General features: G+C 44.2%; 1 protein-coding gene across 1 annotated transcript in view; it reads left to right on the top strand.

Annotated features, from left to right (window-relative positions):
• The first annotated feature begins 319 nt into the window (after window positions 1–319).
• The window catches only part of TNNI1 (troponin I1, slow skeletal type), a 37,315-nt gene continuing 18,362 nt past the window's right edge, over window positions 320–19,272 (top strand). Inside the window, exon 1 of the mRNA XM_086923154.1 lies at window positions 320–355. The gene's annotated coding sequence lies outside the window, so the exon portion shown is untranslated. The remainder of the gene's footprint in view (window positions 356–19,272) is intronic.

The raw sequence follows: 19,272 nt of genomic DNA on the forward strand, positions 1-19,272 counted from the left end.
GAGATGGAGTCAGTCTACATGACTTACAGGGGCACAGTACTATCGTTAACATTCCCTGTAGCTCAACCCACCCCTGTATGAGGACCTCAACTGAAAAATATAGCCAAAAATAACCTTTTTAACATGTGATTTGAATAAACATAGGCGTGTGTATGTGACATATTATATTCTGGGAAATACCTGCCACTCCATATTATGCTAAGCGATTCCTATTTACTGTCCTCAAGGCCTGTGTTCTTGCATGTTATGAGGAAATAACTAAATACGGAACGTGTGCTTACTTTTTGTAATTAAATGTTTTATCTGTCCTTAGAGGAAATCCAAGATCACAGCATCTCGCAAACTCTTGCTGAAGGTAAGTACAACCTCGCTGTCTTTAGAGCCCGTCTTTCTGCGGCTTCCCAATGTTACACTGTCTGCTGTGTCGCTGTTCAATTCAATTCAAAGATAGCTTTATTCGGTATTTGACAAACACCATATAAGCAAACATTACAAAAATGCGATTAAAAACAACGTTAATTAAACATTTACATGCTAAAAAGGAGATTGTTACAAAAAATACATATTCATTACCCTAGTCATTCAATTAATCTAATATTAAAAACCCTATAAAAAATTTTTTTCTAGAAAGCGATTGATATATGTATCGTTACAATTGCATGATAGAAGGGTTGAGGTAAATATGACATATTTATGTATTATATGGTGTTATTAGGCACAGAATAATACTTCTACAAACCCTCAACCTACTAATCGCTTCTCATAGACCCTCTACATTTTATAACAAACGACAGGAATTTTATCATCACTCCAGTAGTACATTCGTCTTGAAGCAGATACAATCTGTGGAGGGCTGCTTTACAACTTCTCAGGCCCCACAGTTTTAACAGAGGCAATAGATGTTTTTTCCTACCCCATTGATAGTACTTGCAAAAGAGTATGCAATGTATGTTAGACTGAGTAGCTACTCCGTCACACGGGCAATTAATCATTTTCACTGACCAATCATTCGGGGCAGGGAACGTTATTAACCTGAAAAAACAGTCTGTCCTCAGACGAGCTAACAGCATTCTATGGTAAGGGGAGATATTTGGCGCCAGATAGGGATGTAAACCATATTCATGCAAAATCTGGCGGTGGGCTATAATGGTGGACTTATTCCCATCTAGATAATATCTCCTCTCCTCCAATAGGCCAAGACATGTCTCTTTTAATACTTTTTTGGGGATTTGGGCGCATGATATTGGGTCCGAAAAGAATTCTGGGTTGCCGATGGAGTTCAGGAATTTTTTAACGTAGGCTAGCCAAGGTTGTTTAGCGCCATTTCCTTGCTGCAGGCAATCCTGAATTACCTCCCTATTGAAAGTCGTGTCCTCGCATGTCCAGATCTTATGCCACAACATAACTGGTGCTATCTTTATAATGTCACTAATGTGAGATCTATCCAGTTCGTTGTGGCAGATGGTAGTGGATGTGGAACGTGGGACTCCTAAGAGGTACCTCAGGAAAGCATTCTCCACCCTTTGGATTTCGGAGCTATCTGCAAGTCCCCAAATCCCCGCCCCATAAACAGCTGTGGACACACATTTAGCTGCGTAGATCTTAAGTAGTGTGTCTACCGGTTTCCCGCACAGTTTTTTAGCAAATTGCTTAACCGCCCCTATTGCGCAGGCAAAGGCCAGGTTTCGGGAGGTAATCGCTGCAGACCATGTCCCCCTGTTATTAAAAATGATACCCAGGTAAGAAAAAGTTTTCGACATCGCTATCTTTGAATTATTAACAAAGGTTTTGCAGTCTGGTACTTTTTTTCTCGTTGTGCATGACATCGTGAAAGTTTTCCCCACATTTATTATAAGGCCTCTAGAGCTCATAAAGGTTGCAAAGCCCGTTAGTGCCTTTTGGAGTCCGCGCTGAGTGCGGGCCATAATCACCGCATCATCAGCATATAACAATAACGGGACTGCGAGTCCGTTTATCTTGGGGTAATCCACCTCCAGGACATTCATCGAGTCTGCTACCTCGTTTATATACAGGTTAAATAAAAACGGTGCGAGGATGCAGCCCTGGCGAACGCCCTTTGCAATTGGGAATTTTCTGGTTTGCTCGCCGTTTTTGCCATATCTCACCGTAGCTCCTGCATCTCTGTAAAGTTCCTGGATAAAAGTTAAGATGTTTTTATCTATCCCCATTTTAGTCAGGGTTTTCCACAGGGTTCCATGATCCAGACAATCGAAAGCCGAAGTTAGGTCGACAAATGTCAGGAACAAGTTCCCTTTTTTTGATCCAATATATTTGTTTATTATAAGGGACAGGTTTAAGCCCTGCTCTATGGTTCCCACCCCCGACTTAAAACCATATTGAAATTTTGAGAGTATCCCGTTAGTCTTGGACCAGGTTTGTAGTTTGATTAGTAGCACCCTGCCAGCAACCTTCATTAAATTATCTAACAGAGAAATGGGGCGATAACATTTTGGGTCTTGTCTGTCTCCTTTTTTAAATATTGGAATGACTATCGCTTCCTTCCATGTGTTGGGGAAACCTATTTTGGTATAAGCATTTAGGACATTTGCCAGTAAGGGTGCCCAGAGGTCTACGTTCCCTTTAAATAGATCAATGGGTATACCGTCAGGCCCTGGAGCCTTTAGGCTTGCACTCTGAGAAATCGCTTGTTCCAGGTCTGCAGGGGTGAACATTACTTTTAATGGGAAATTTCCCTGTGGTTGTAGAAGGATCTCACTCCCCTCAGCCAACTCCTCTTGTGAGGTCAACACAAGTGAGTCTTTCTTGTAAAGGGCAGTAAAATGCTTGACCCAGACATCTTCAGCTATGCCAATTTCCATGGTGTCTACCTTCCTATCTAGAAAAAAGGGGGCATTTACCTCTTTCCAGAAGGACGTATTATCCCTTAGTGCGCTTGCCTTTATCAAGGCTTCCCAAGCTGCATTTTTAAGTTCTTTCTTCCTTGTCAGGAGAGTCAGCTTGTAAGCTTGTCTAGCCTCCTTGACTTGGCTGCTATCCCTGTGTATAGTCTTTAATGCCTGTAAAAGTGCTTTATGAGCACTTGTGCAGGCTCGGTTAAACCAGCCATATATTCTCGTTTCCTCCCTTGCCTTTAATTTTTTGGTTAGCTTAGCGTTTATTTCGGCTTTAATCTCATCGAAGGCCTGTATTATTTGTTCTGGGTTAGTGCTTAGTTCCAGGCAGGTGTTAAATTGTCTAGTTTCTTTCTGTAATAGATCTTTCAGAAAGTTCGTGGGTTCAATTTTTGCCCATTTAATGGCATAGCCATTTTTCTTGGCCAGTGCCACTGAACGGCCATGCAATATATCCGTGGTGCTTATTTTTTGAGTGCCAGGTTTCCCTAGTTTAAGGGAAATACTAATGGGAAAGTGGTCACTTATTGCTAGGCCCTCCGTTTCAAACCCGCCCACCCAACCTTGGTTCCTATTTGAGACTAGGATAAAGTCTATTACAGTACCTGCCCCATGACCAAAAAAGGTTGTTTGAAACACTACGGGTGGCTGGCAGAGTTCATTTGCAAAAGCCAAATCCCATTCATGCATAAATTGATTTAGCAGATTTCCCCCTAAGGAGTGTTCAAAATGTGTGGTGGGATCCCCTTGTGAGTCAAAAATGCCACAATTTTTTGTTTGGCTATAGGGACATAGGTGGCAATTAAAATCCCCTGCTATAAGTAAGCAGTCTGCCGCCTGGCCGCCTCTCTTTAGCAGTGAATCCAGTTCCGCTATTAGAATTTTTACCTCTACTTTTGGCATATTATTATAAAGGTTTATCAGAAAGAAGGAGCGCCCATTTAATTTAAAAAACAATCCTTGTAGTGAACTCCCTACACCTGCTTTTGGCCCATTTGCCTCATACATGTTCTGTTCTATGTTACAGAGGTTAGAGGTAAAGATACAAAGTCCCCCCGAGCCCCTGCCTCGATTACCCTGGATCGAGGGAACGTAGAAAGTGCTAAAACCCTCTACTGATGTCTCATATGGGTCCCAACACTCCTGTAGGCAGACTATATCCTGCTTTTCCATGAAGGTTAGGAATAGCTGGTCACGCGCTTTTTTCGCAAGCCCAGCAATATTCCAGGAAGATATCTTTAGCAGACAAAACCCCTCAGTGATGGGGCAGGGTTCTTCCTGCCTAAGTTGTGAGACCATGCCCTCTTGCAAGGCTTCAATCTCGTTATCGAGTTGGGTCTTAGTCCTATCTACTGTACTCAGATATGGTTTTATGTTGGTAATTTCAGTTATGGACCCAGTACCGTTCTCGGTCCATGACCTGCTGGATCTTTCTGTTAACTGCTGGCTTAGCCGGTTTCCTCCACGCGTGTCTTGCACTAGTATAATCTCTGACATCGCGGGATTATTATTTTCTACTAGGGAAGGGACATCATGGATCTTATGTAGGGGAGCAGTGACTTCTAAGACCCCTGTGGTAACCTTTATTGGTCAATCGACCATGTCTAAACAGTCGAATCTGTTCCTCATGGGAACCCCCTCCCAGTAATCGAAATTTGGGTTGCCTCTGCTATGGTACCAGGGGCGGGAATTCCAGCCTCTGTTCCATCCATTATTATTGTTATTCCTATTTCTATTTCTATTAGTGTACCCCACCTGTGTCCAGGGCCAATCCTGAACATCATCCCATCCAGTTCTGTTTTCGTAATTCGGGGTATTTAACGGAGGATAAAAGAAGGAAAGGCGCTGTACATCCACCCCTCCCCTTTTTTCAAGTGCTGGCCAGGAAGAGATATAGTCAGCCATGGCGGGATCGTCACAGTTGACTATAACGCAGTCACCCTGTAAGCTTTTTTTAGTATCCCCAATCCAAAACACTCTTCTAACTGAATTGATTCTGCTATGATGCGATGGCTGTATAGGTCTGTTTTGGCTAAGCCATTGCAGAACTTTGTTTCTCAGTGACCACTGGGGCTCATCCGAGCCCTCTGGTAATTCTGAGACCCCTGTTAGGACAACAGTGAACGGGGTGGCCTCAGGTGGAAGATGGAACGGCCGTCTAGGTCTAGATCCCGTCCTCTGTTTCCCCTGAGCTTGAGAGGGCTGAGAGGGCTGAGATTTTTGGAGTTTTTGTGTATTCTCCTTTAGGTTTGCTAGCTGAGTATTTAGGGCTACTAGGGCTGGGGTGGGTTGTGCGTTATCACTAGTGGTGACGAGTTGGCCCTTTCCCTCTACAGTTTGGGGTTTAGGAGTGTTTTGTGGATTCTGTTTGACATTTTTAATAGTCTGGATGTTCCCTTCTTTATCTGGTCCACAGGGCTTTGGGCAGACAGCTGGTGTTGTGGATGGTTGAGTTGGTTTAGCCAATTTGGCCGGTTTACTTGGTTGTTTGGTCTTCCCCACCCCCATGTCTAGGGTGCTAAGTGACTTCTGCATGAATGCAGGAGTATTTAGTTTGGCGAGTTGTTTTTCAATTACCCTTATGCTTTTCTCCAGGGGTTTCAGATGGTATTTTAACAGTTCCCCCATGCTGTTTGTGAGAAAATCGTGTAGTGTCACACATGAGGTACAGGGTTTTTGTAAGCCCCCTACTGCGCCTAGTGTATCTAGGTTCCCCAGTGGCGTGATGTTCCGTGGAGGCGTGTTTAGAATCACACTATTGGTTGGTGATGGTGTTTGCAACACTACGGTGTTGTTACTGTTTATGTTCAGGTTGCTGGGAATCCCACCATTTGGTGGAGCTAATGAATGCACATGTGGGTTCGACCCCTTGTTTAACCTCTTAGGTATGGCACCCTCCCTGGCCCCCGTGGTGTTGGATTCTGTGGCTATTTCATGATTATGTAGGAGTTGTAAATCTGGTGTTTTTTCCAGATCCTCCCTAGAATCAGGATCGGAACCTAGTGACAACTGTGTTGCTGACAAATCCACAGTGTTTGGAACTGTGTGAACTAATGCACTTGTTGGATTCAGCAGGGGTATGATCGGCCCCTTTTGTATAGGGGTTTGTGCTGAGGCCAGCGGGCCCATAGACGATCTTTTTCTGGCCATCTCCAGTTCGTGAGACACCCGTCGATCTAACAATTGGATAGTATTGTCAATGGCTGCATTGGCCTTGTGTAGGAATAGGTCAAGTGGACCCGTTATGTCAGTGGTTTTGTCTGTTTTTTTGCTTCTAGTGACTCTGGACATAATTGGGCGCTCTGCGTCACAGGGGTAATAACTTGTGGATCGCGAGCAAAACTAGTATCGCTGTTACAACTAGAATATGAGGTCCCACTAATATTGACCACACAAAGCAGCAGGTGGGCGGAGAGAAATATAAACACAATGACAAAAATAGAAATACCGTGGCCCAGTCCAGTCCTGCACAGTCTGTAACGGGCTGAAACGGGCCCGCCCTTGGCCCGGGCTTCGCCTCGCGCTTCTCCACGCGCGCGTCCCGCGTTGCGTGGAGTATGGTTTAATTTAATGGGAGGGTGAAAGGGCGAAAGGGCGTTACCGCCGGGGGAAGAGGCACCAGGTGGTGGAAGCAAAGGCTTCTGGTCCTCGCAGTCCCCCGGTGCAGGCAGCCAACCAGAGTGGGGTCTAGCGCACGCTGGGAGCTGTTGGACACTCCGTCGATCAAGGAGGAGCTCCCACCAGCAGCGCGACCTCAAAGGGTTTCTCCAGGCAATTTGGCGCTAGTCCGCTTCCAAACGTCCTTCAGAGCAGCAGTAGCACGAATTCTGTGAGTGGCACCCGCGAAGCGGGTGTCACGAAAGGTAAATAGGGAACGGCAGGTGATGGGCGTTACCGCCGGGGGAAGAGGCACCAGGTGGTGGAAGCAAAGGCTTCTGGTCCTCGCAGTCCCCCGGTGCAGGCAGCCAACCAGAGTGGGGTCTAGCGCACGCTGGGAGCTGTTGGACACTCCGTCGATCAAGGAGGAGCTCCCACCAGCAGCGCGACCTCAAAGGGCTTCTCCAGGCAATTTGGCGCTAGTCCGCTTCCAAACGTCCTTCAGAGCAGCAGTAGCACGGATTCTGTGAGTGGCACCCGTGTGTCGCTGTTAAACATTGCCACAAGATGGCAGCAAAACACCTATCTTCGGGCTCATAGTGTGTTATTCCTACTCTATGGTTAACAGGCATGCTTCCTAATGAGAATGTTGTTGCCCTTCTTTCAGTTTCATGCATCAAAATTGTGGTTATGTTCTTCTCAAGGGGAAAGAGGTGAATTCATTTTCGAGAGCCAAATATGTGAAATTTACGGTACGGGGTAAGAATGGACCAGCAGGGAATAAGAGGTTAGCAAGTATCCGGCATGTTTCTGCATAGGCCGTGTAAGGGCTCACAGCAGGGCGTACGTCGTCCATACTTACAGAACAGAGGGCCCCTTTGCCTGGTTGGTCACTGGAGAACCGCTGTCAGGGCCTCAGGTGGCTTCCTCGGGCCCCTGAAGAATTTATCAAGTTTTAATACCCAAGTGGGTGGTGTGGCGGTAGAAATACTTGCCAGGTGCATTGGTAGATAGAAAGAGAATCCATAAGGTTAATAAGGTGTAAAGGACAGATGGATTGGGTGGTGTAGTGAAGAGATCCAGACGAGTAAGTATAGTAAAAGGAGATTTAATGGTAAAAATGAGATAAGTAATAAAACAGGTGGGAGCCAGGGAAGCGATGTCTTCAGTATCAACTGCTAGTCACAGAATGACCCGTAACATGGAATCAACATTGTAAGATCATTCTACATTCTAACTCGTGCACTTAAAGAAACATACAACATAACACCCCCCCCCCCCTATACAATGGAAGGAAAATAAAAAAATAAAAAAAATAAAGATAAAACAAAAAAAATACAAGAGCAATAAAACAAGACAATAGATTTACATAACAAACCCCTTAAGCCAACCAGGCAAAACTCTAGTTCTTTTATCAGGTAGGACGTCAACTACCTTGAAGAGTATCACATACATCCAAACGAGTAGTTGTCTGGACATAAGAACTGCAACCTTCGCCCATTCCCCCCTCATCACACAAAGAAGAACTGGGTTGTCTGAAATTCCTCTGTTCAGAAACAGACATAGAATCATGAGCAAGTTGAGATTGTACATGACTATTCTCAAAATGATCCTCAATCCAATCAACATTTTTATCCCTAGGATTAGAACACACCTCTACACAATCTTGATCAGGATTCATGGCAATGCTTTTAAGATTCCACACCCTTCCATCGTCTAATCTTACAGAATTCTTTAAAACTTCTGCAACCCTACATGGTGGTTCAAAGCGACTCACGCCTTTAGGTACCTTAAAAGGTTTCCTAACCCTCTCCCAATCTCCAACCTTGACAAGAACATCTTTAGTGTTGTGATGACAATCATAAAATTCCTTGCTCTTATCGTGAGTAGACACTAACTTATTCTTAACATCAACAGGAGACCAATTTGCTATTTTTCCATCAAAAAGCCACCCAGGGTTAAACTTACACCTAGCTGTTCTGCCTCTCATCATGATGAACGGGGACATGCCAGTGCTGTTTTGCACAGTAATCCTATATGACCAAATTGCCTTCTGTACTTGCACTTTCCAATCTAATTTCCCATGTACCGAGGCCTGAAAAATGCCTTTGATCACTCTGTTGAACCTTTCAACAGTGCCGTTCCCACTAGGGTTGTACAAGGCTGTGGTTTTATGTTTGATACCACATCTGTCAAAATACTCTTTAGCCTGCTTGGATGTAAATTGGACACCATTGTCAGACAGAACACAAACAGGTAAACCCTCCATGATAAAAATTTTGTCTAAGAATTTAAGCACAGTCTGAGTGTCAACTTTTTCAACAAACTTGACAATCGGCCATTTGGAGAAAAGGTCGATGGCAACCAAACCATACTCTTTGGAGTCTCCAATGGGTCCAATAATATCAATCGCAATGGTGTCCCAAGGAAAATCGGGTATCAAACCATCACTCATTTTAGGTTTAAAGGTCCTAAGTGTCTTATCAGCGGACATGCAAACATCACATTTCCTTACAAAATCCTCTATTGCACCGTCAACACCTGGCCACCAAAATATTCCTTTAACAACAGACTTGGTTCTCACAATTCCAAAATGTCCTTCGTGACAAAGTTGCAAAATTTTCCTTCTCAAGGACACAGGTGGAATAATTCTATCGCCCCTAAAGAGCATACCATTCTCAGAGGACAACTCCATGCGGATCTGCCAAAAAGCATCCAACCCAGGAATATCTCTCTTCTTGGGCCAACCTTTGCAAATGTACTCTAATACATTTTTCAAAACAACATCTTTTTCCTGTTCAGCCAACCATTCAGTCTTATTTATGGCAGGTTCATCACAATCATATACCAATGCCACACAGTATTCACTCCAGGGATCATCATCACATTCCTCTAGAGGAGGCGGAAGTCTAGATAAGCAATCAGCAATGCGATTATCTCTTCCAGGTAGGTAGACCATTTTATAAATGTACTCCTTCATACGCATAGATAGTCTGGCTAACCTTGCTGACGCACCTGACATACCCTCACATGACAAAATACGGATCAACGGTTTATGATCAGTACGAATGATCACAGGCTTGCCCCAAACAAATGCTCGAAAATGTTCCAAAGCCCACGCACACGCTAGAGCTTCCCTCTCAATAATAGGGTACCTACTCTCAGCAGGGGAAAGAGCCCTAGATGCAAACAAAATTATCTTTTCTTTACCATCCAAATCACATTGTGATAACACAGCACCCAGGCCTTTGTCACTTGCATCAGTGGTTAACAAGCAGTCAATATTTGGGTCAAAACTAGCAAGTGCATTCACGTTTTGTAAATCGACCTTAACCAATTTAAACTCTTCCTCACACAATTCATTCCACATAAATTTAGTATTCTTCTTCAGAAGTGCACGTATATTGAAAACTTTTGCAGCAAATATTTTTATAAACTTGGCACAATACTCAGCCATGCCGAGAAACGCTCTTACTTCATCTTTTGAAACAGGTGCAGGAAACTTTACAATATTTTCTACTAATGCAGGTTTAGGTTTGACACCTTCTTTGCTTATAATGTGTCCTAAATAGGAAACACTCCTCTGGCTGAATTTGCATTTGGATAACTCCACAGCCAAGCCTGCTGAGTGTAAGGTTTCCAAAACTTGTTTTAATTTTAAATCATGACCCACTTTGTCGCTCGCAGCCACCAGAATGTCATCCTGAAAAAACGAAATTTTGTCCATGTCTCCGAACAATTTATGCATCAGCCGCTGAAAAACAGCAGCGTCTGAGGCCAGCCCAAAAGGCATACGCCTGAACTGGTAGCAACCAAATGGCGTTATGAATGCCGTAAGGTTCTTAGAGTCGGGATCTAACATAACCTGATGGTATGCGGCGGAGAGATCAACCGTGGAGAACCACGTTGCACCCCTATGGGAAGATACCATTTCGTTGATTTTTAGGAAAGGGAAATTTCTCAACCACGATGTTATTGTTCAAGTGGCGTAAATCAATGCATAAACGGATTTTTCCATTGGGTTTCCGGGCAACCACAATCGGAGAAATCCATTCAGACGTCTCAATTTCCTCTGTAATACCTTTAGCGAGCAATCCTTGAATCTCCCTTTTACTTCCTCCCTTATCAGTATAGGCATAGGTCTTACTTTGTGAACCTTAGGTTGTGCATCAGCCTTTAAAATAATTCTATGTTCGAACCCCTTTAAAACACCCAGTTCACTGCTAAATACTTTAGGAAAGCTTTCATACAATGCTTCCCCCATCTTGCTACAATCATCCAAAATCAGTACTTTATCTTTTGAATTGGGGTCCAAAATAATGTGCACATTTTTCTGGTCAAACCACTCCAAAACTGATGGTCCTACTTTTGCCACATACAACTTTCCTCTTGTTGACCTGCCTTTAAATAAAAAAGTAAGCCATCTAAAACCAATCATGCCAATCCTATCTCCTGTGTAACTGATTGGGCAAACATCAGGTGTATTCAATTGGCCACCAATTTTATTTACAAATTTCTTCCTCCAAACTTCTTCGTTCACAATCGTGTATGCATAAACACTCACAATTACTCCACCAAGAGATATTTCACAAATTGGTTTACCTTTTAGGGAATCCTCTGAAATGTTAATCACATAGTTCCCTCGAACATTCTTAACACAACATTCATCCTCAGTTTCTACTTCATCCATACTCTCTACATCTTCCTCATACACGTACTTCATATTACTACATCTCCGACACATTTTACTAAAGTGACCTAAAAGTCCACATATACCACATTTTTTTTTAACGCTGGACAGAGTCTACTAAAAGTTAGATGCTCTTTACCATCGCATCTGTAGCATCTTCTCTCCTCTATGCTTCTATTCTGAACCCTCGTAGGTTGATTAGTCCATTTCCCTTGTTGTTGCTGTTGGCGAAAATTTTTAATAGGACCCTGAATTTTACAAACAGTTCCAGAAGTCTTGGACAAGTCTTTTTCAGTTTCTTTCACTACAGTAGCGCACCTCCCAGACATTTCAGACTTCCTCATGATGGCTACCACGTCATCTAGAGGTGCGTCTCCATTAACCCAAAGACGATCTTGTAGAGCAGAGTTGTTGTTGTGCATCACTAGTTGATCGCGTATTAGGTCATCATGTAAATTGTCAAATTTACAATCAATGGCAAGTTTTTTTATGTCATCCATCCACTCATCCACAGTTTCCTCTTTAGTTTGTTTCCTTTGAAAGAATTTATGTCTTATGACCCCTATACACACTTTGGGTGCAAAATATGTATTCATATTTCTGATAGCATTCTCAAATTCATCCAAATTGGGGTCATCAGATTTACTCATCCTGGAAAAGGTTTTTAACCCAATGGGTCCTAAAGAATGTAGTAAAATTCTCTTTTTCTGTTCGGATTTCATTTTTTTGGTTTCATCAACAGCCTCTAAATAATTAATAAAATATTCTTTCCACTCTATCCACTTAATATTGGGTTGAGTGCCTTTAACCCAAAATGGTTCAGGAGGACTTATTGAGAAATTCTGTTGTGCCATGTCTCTGTCCTTATTAGCAGTGCTTAAAGTGCAATCACCTTCTTCCATGCACTATAAAACACTTAAAAATGAATTCAAATAAATACAACCTTCTCCCGACTTCCTCACCTGTTGTAATAATCAAAGAGAAATACTCGTCATTTACTTCTCCTTTATTTCTCTTGACCGGAATGTACTCCTTATGCACGATGTAGTCACTAAAATGGTTTGCGCTGTTAAATTCCACACGCTGTCAATCCTTTTGTCACAGTGCTAACTCTCTTCGTAAAGGTAAATAAACAATTTCCAAAATGGCCACCGCGCTGGGTCATGCTGCGTGACCTTACGTCCAGCGTCGTCTTTCGCGCATGCGTTGTGACGCGCCTTCAATCACCTTTCGCGCATGCGTTGTGACGCGCCTTCAATTGCGTAGTCTTCTTCACGCTTGCTGGGCGCATGCAGAACAGAACGGCAAGGTGGTTCCTATATTAAAAAAAACCAACGCTGATCCCGGGGTTATGGGTAATTTTTGTCCCATCTCCCTTCTCCCTTACCTGAGCAAGGTACTTGAGACTCACGTGACCAGCGTATTCAGCTCTTTTATCGAAGACTCTAACTTCCTGGATTCCCAGCAAGCCGGGTTTAGACCTGCCCATTCGACAGAGGCGGTTATCCTCTCAGTCATGGAGGAACTCCATAGAGGCGCTGATTCCAACATCAGCCAAGCCTTGGTCCTCTTGGACTTGTCGGCGGCCTTTGACACGGTCGACCACACCATCTTGGTCGACTGTGTCAAAGAAGCGGGCATCGGCGGGACGGCCCTTAATTGGGTTCGTTCCTTTCTGACAAACCGCCACCAGTCCGTCCGACTCTCCCAGTTCTCGGCCGACAGGAGGATGCTTACCTGCGGTGTCCCGCAGGGTTCGTCCTTGTCACCACTTCTTTTTAACCTGTACCTCACCCCTCTGATCCGCTCCCTTCGGGGAAGGAATGTCTCTGCATTTAATTATGCAGACGACATTCAACTTGTCTTCAACCTTGACTCCTCTGACGAAGCGGCCCACAATTTCCAAGCCACCCTCTGCCATATCAGCAATTGGATGGGTGCCCACCATCTCAAGCTTAATCCTGGCAAGACGGAGCTTGTTCTTGTCGGAGGCCCATCCAACCCTTGGAACTCCACCTTCTGGCCCCTTTCACTCGGCCCCCCTCCCCGCCCTGCTGATAAAGTGAAAAGCCTGGGGGTTTATATCTCCCACGATCTCTCTATGAAGCATCAGGTCAGTGCTACTGTATCCTCTTGCTTTTTCCAGCATAGGAAGATCCGAAAAATAGCCCACTTCTTGACCACCGAAGCCCTCACCCTGGCACTGCTGGCCCTAGTCATCTCTCGGATCGACTATGCTAACGCTTTGTATGCAGGCATCCCTCAATATCAAATCAAACGACTGCAGTTGATACAGAATCAGGCAGCTCGCCTGATCTATCGTCAACCTAAACATCATCATGTCCACCCTCTGCTTAAAGCCCTTCATTGGCTTCCTGTATCAGAACGTTGCAAGTTCAAACTAGGTTGCCTTACTCACAAATCTCTGGCCGGTATCGGCCCTTCCTTCATCTCTTCCCTTCTACATCGCTATGTCCCTTCCAGGCACCTCCGATCCTCTGACCATGCACTCCTCCAGGCACCCAGATTCAGGCGCAAAAAATATGGAGGTCTCAGATTTTCTTTTCTGGCCCCCTCATTTTGGAACTCTCTCCCACTGGAACTCAGACTCTCTTCCTCTTATTCTCAATTTAGGTCTCTCTTCAAAACCCATCTTTTCCGTAGTGTTTACACTTAAGCTTTTCCCACTTCCCCCTCTGCCTCTCACCAAATAATTGAACAGCGCCAAGAAACCGTCCGGTGTATGCTGCGCTTTATAAGTAATTTTTACATTACATTACATTACATTACAAACACGGGTTGAAAGATGCAGGCAACCCGGTACCTCAACAGTTTCCAGTGACCATAGGTACAGCGCGACAGCAAAGAAAAACGAGTTAGAACGAACAGCGGTACATATACAATCCAAAAACAAAAATGTCGTATAACTCACAGGATTAGTTCTTTTCCGATCCGTTTTCCCAAAAAAAAAATATTTTCCTCGGTCTTCACATAGAATCCAGTGTAATAAGGTTAAAATGTCCAGTTTCCCTCGTCGCCAATTTGTAGTGAAGAGATCCAGATGAGTAAGTATAGTAAAAGGAGATTTAATGGTAAAAATGAGATAAGTAATAAAACAGGTGGGAGCCAGGGAAGGGATGTCTTCAGTATCAACTGCTAGTCACAGAATGACTCCTAACATGGAATCAACATTGTAAGATCATTCTACATTCTAACTCGTGCACTTAAAGAAACATACAACATAAAAGGTGGCCAGCTGCGTTAACCTCGGGCATCCAGTGGATTGGGTGGGTCACAGGACAATTCCTTGAATTTAGTTCACTATTTTAATTAGTCACGTCGCTGGAATTCCAAATGGTATGGTGGCTCACTGGTGAATACCTTGAGGTCCCGGGGATTGAGTGTGCATTGGAGAACTGCTATAGTTTACTTAATTTGGAGGAGGGAATGTCAATGGAGAATCAATAGAAATGAAATGAGTTGAAAGGAGTTGGGTTGGTCACAGTGGGATAACGAAGCTTGAGGGCCCCCCTGCAAAGCGCATGGAGGGGCCCCTTCCGGACTTACTCGGGAGCTCTCAGTCCAAGGTACTGCTTAGAGGGGGCCCCCTGATGCTCGGGGACCCCCGCACTGGGGGGGGCCTTTGTTACACCACTGGTTGGTCACATGGAAATTGATTGAGTTTACATTGTGTGGGGTGTTCGATGGAGAAATGAAAGAGTTCCAATGGGTTGGTGTGGGTCACACAGAAATGTTTTGCATTCAAACATAATGGGTGAGACACTGAAGAGTTGCTAGAGAGCGGATGGTTGGGGGAATCACTGGCGAATTGGTAGCATTTAGACGAGCTGGGTGGGTCGCTGGAATTTGTGTTTTGTAGGTCGGTACAGATTGCTGCAATTCAGAGGGGTTGGGTGGTTTACTAGATATTGCTAGCATTCAGGTGAGCTGGGTGGGTCACTGGAAAATTGCAGGACATTAACAAAGATACTAAGATGGATATGGCACATTAGTGGTAAATGAATAAGACGCTTTTTTCCGCATTCCCTCACCCCGCATGTTGTTAAACACGGTCGTTACAATGACCTCGTTGTAACCACGCATACCATTACCCCGCAAATCGTAACACCGACTTGCGGAGGGGGCGCTAGATGTTGGAATAGTATAATTTACTATTCCAACTCCAGTCTGTGTGGACAGAAGGGAAGGTGTTGGATTTTAAATCCAACACCTTCTCTCCCCTCCGCAAGCCGTTGCAATGACTTGCGGGGTAATGGTATGGGTTGTTACAAAGTGGTTGTTGAAACTACTGCGTTGTAACAACATGCAGAGATGATGGATGCGTGGTAAGGGGTGTTTACCTTGGTAAATTGTTCTAATTAAGTTTTGGCCCAATCAAACTTCAGACAGTCACTCGGCTTGAGTAGTTCATGGGAGACATCCGGAGTTCAGATGGCTGCAGCATTTGAGGGGTTAGATCATTTGAGAAATGTTGGATTTCAGAGGTTGTAGGTCTTCAGCGAAACAAGCAAAATTCTAGAGCATTGTTGATTGTCAGGATTAATTTTATCTAAGGGTCGCAAGGATTTGAATGAACAATAAGACCATCAAAGAAGTATGGAAGAACGTAAGAGCTCATGTAGGCTACTGGAGAAGTGTTGTTCACTTGATTATATATCCTAAGAGGCTCTTGGTAGGAATGGTGGAGCTTTAAGGGTTGTTGGGCTTGAGTGGGTTGTGGGAGAACTCCGTACATTCAGGCAATTGTTTGCCTAGGATTTGTAATGGAAAACATGCATGGTTTGGGCTGCTTCAAAGGCGGTGATTACTCTTGGTAATTTTCTTCACACCAAGTTCTCGCCTCTGTGCAAAACATCCTTAATTTGCTGGGACTTCCTAAACTGAAAACAGATCCAGAACCCTACTTCTGTTTGCTCTCATTTCTGGTACTTTTTCTGCACCTGTGCACCCAGAGACCCTCTTGTTTCTTCTCAAGTTTTATCTCTTAGGCTGTGGTGAGAAAGAGAAGGCGGGTCAGTAGAATACCTGAGACTTTATTGCATTGTCTGATGGAATTTTACAAAGAAGACGATTGCAAAAACCAAGCCCCTGTTCCTCGTTACCAGAGACCATAGCCTTCACCTCACAGTGATCTTTAAAGGTCTAAAGAGAAACCAACCGAGAACTTCAGTACACATATCCACTGTAGTCACCCCCAGAGCACCTGCACAGGATGCTGACGGTTCTACTGTTCGACCCCAGGGCCGATCTCAGACTAATCTCGGCCCCATTTCTCAATCCTTAAACTTATCCACTGCCATACATATTCATATGCAGGAAGTAATTGTTGTTGGCTTACATTCAATTGAAGAGTTCCTAGTCTGCTAAACAGAGTTACTTATTAGCACAAGCACTGACACCTTGACAAATACATCAGTACTCCTAACCTGACTTTAATTCATCAAGCAACACGACTTCTGGAGTCGAAGGGTGTTGCTGAAAAACAGGGCAAGCCACCTTCTCTGCCAAGCAATATTCAGAATGAACATTGGGCAATGTCTGGGCATCCGATAACACCCTGAAATTAAGGAGGTCTGCATAATAAGGCTCAGAAATCTGCCAGCTGCCACACTGAAGATCCTGCTGCCAAGAAAGGAACAAGTTATAACAAAAGAGCCACCAGGATTTGAAGGGAAAGCATGGAGATACTTCAAAACCAGCAGCAGGTCCCATGGCTATGGCATCACTTGAATGACCACCACACCATTGTCTCAACCCTTGTGTGTCTCCTTCTGTGCTCTCTACATGCTGGTATGATCTACTAAGTGTCTACTGCTGGATCCTTCAGGGACCTATTCACCAGCAAATGAAGATTATTTTGCAAAGAACATGAAATTGTACGCAGCCATAGTGCAGTTCCCAACGGATATTCAGTGGCGGGTAAAACTGCTCCCTGGATTCTGAGGCAGCACTGCAGTATCACCTGGCGAACCAACACTCCCATGTCCTAGCCTTTCAAGTTCTGAGATAGCACCAGGGAAAGCGCAACCTTCCTTCACGGAGTGTAACTGTCAGAAAACCACCTTATGTCTCTGGATCTATTTAGAAAGCTTGGAATCAGGGGAAATAACATGAATACATAACACAGCCCCTCATGCTGCCCACATGTCAACAGACTCTTTCTTCGCTTCTGGTATGGAGTTCTGTAACAGAAGCAGGAATGCAAACCATTCTCCCGGCTCACCAACAGAGCCAACACAATAAGCCCAAACATCATGTAGATGTATTGCATCACCGACATGAGATTTGGCTAGGGTGGTAACTCAAGAAAACAAGCATTTGCAATGCAATAGGTCTCGCATTAGGAAAGTTTGAGCTATTGGTATTGTAAATGACACATTTTTTATTTATGTGTTGTTTTTTAGAATAGCGAACTTAATAGCTTTGTCATTTACAATGCCAATAGTTTTAACTTTCCCAAATGTGACACCTATAGCATTTGTACTGCAATATGGGTTGTATTTACTTGACTTAGATGTATTGATATTACAAATAACAATGGCTTTTATTTTTTTAAATAATTAATACTTAAATAAAAGGTATTGTAATTTATTATGGCAATAGCTTAAACTTTTGTAAATAACTTTTGTGAAGATTATGTTCAGTGCATTTTATTGTGACGAAAATCTAACTAAGAACAGAAGTGAAATATTAACATCTTTTTGTGACATTTGTAATAAAGCTTGAAACATTGAGAGAACATATTTGAACCAGTTGTTGTTGAATGGTTGCACAGATTGACGCTGTGGTGGCGCTGAGTGATGTTGTGGTGGCGACAAGTGATGTTGTGGTGTTCAGTGATGCTGTGGCAGCGCATAGTGATCTTGTGGTGCCCCTGAGTGATGCTGTGGTGGTGCTGAGTGATGATGTGGTGATGCGATAGAGTGAGTGCGATAGATAAATAGAGTGAGGGCAATAGATAGATAGAGGGAGGGAGGGCGATAGATAGAGGGAGGGCAATAGATAGAAAGAGAGGGCGATAGATAGATAGAGTGAGGGCGATAGATAGATAGACAGATAGATAGCTAGCTAGCTAGCTAGCTAGATAGATAGATAGATAGATAGATAGATAGATGGATGGATAGATAGATAGATAGATAGATAGATAGATAGATAGATAGATAGATAGATAGATAGATAGATAGATAGATAGATAGATAGATAGATAGATAGATAGATAGATAGATAGATAGAGTGAGGGCGATAGATAGAGTGAGGGCCATAGCTAGATAGATAGATAGAGTGAGGGCGATAGATAGAGTGAGGGTGATAGATAGAGTGAGGGCGGTAGATAGAGTGAGGGTGATAGATAGATAGAGTGAGGGTGATAGATAGATAGAGTGAGGGTGATAGATGGATAGAGTGAGGGCGATAAATGGATAGATAGAGTGAGGGCGATAGATAGATAGATAGAGGGAGGGCGATAGATAGAGTGAGGGCGATTGACAGAGTGAGGTTGACAGATAGATAGAGTGAGGGCGACAGATAGAGTGAGGGTGACAGATAGATAGAGTGAGGGCGATAGATAGATAGAGTGAGGGCGATAGATAGTTAGAGTGAGGTGGCTTTGTGGTGGTGGACATGGTGGTGGTGGACGTTGTTTTGGATGTGGTGGACATGGTGGTGGTGGACATGGTGGCGGTTTTGGATGTGGTGGTGTTGGACGTGGTGGTGGTGGGTGTGTTGGTGGTGGACGTGGTGGTGTTGGACGTGGTGGTGGTGGTGGTGAGTGTGGTGGTGGAAATGGTGGTGGTGAACATGCTGGTGGTGGAGGACGTGGTGGTGGTGGACTTGGTGGTGGTGGACATAGTGGTGGTGGATGTGGTGGTGGTGAATGTGGTGGTGGATGTGGTGGTGAACGTGGCGGTGGTGGTGGGTTTGGTGGTGGTGGACGTGGGGGTGGTGGACGTTGTGGACATGTTGGTGATAGATGTGGTGATGGAGGACGTGGTGGTGGTGGACATGCTGGTGGTGGACATGGTGGTTGTGGGTGTGGTGGTGGTGGTGGTGGTGGACGTGGTGGTGGACGTAGTGGTGGGGGTGGAGGTGATG

Source organism: Lissotriton vulgaris, chromosome 5 (genome assembly GCF_964263255.1).
Source record: "Lissotriton vulgaris chromosome 5, aLisVul1.2, whole genome shotgun sequence".
Taxonomy (NCBI): domain Eukaryota; kingdom Metazoa; phylum Chordata; class Amphibia; order Caudata; family Salamandridae; genus Lissotriton; species Lissotriton vulgaris.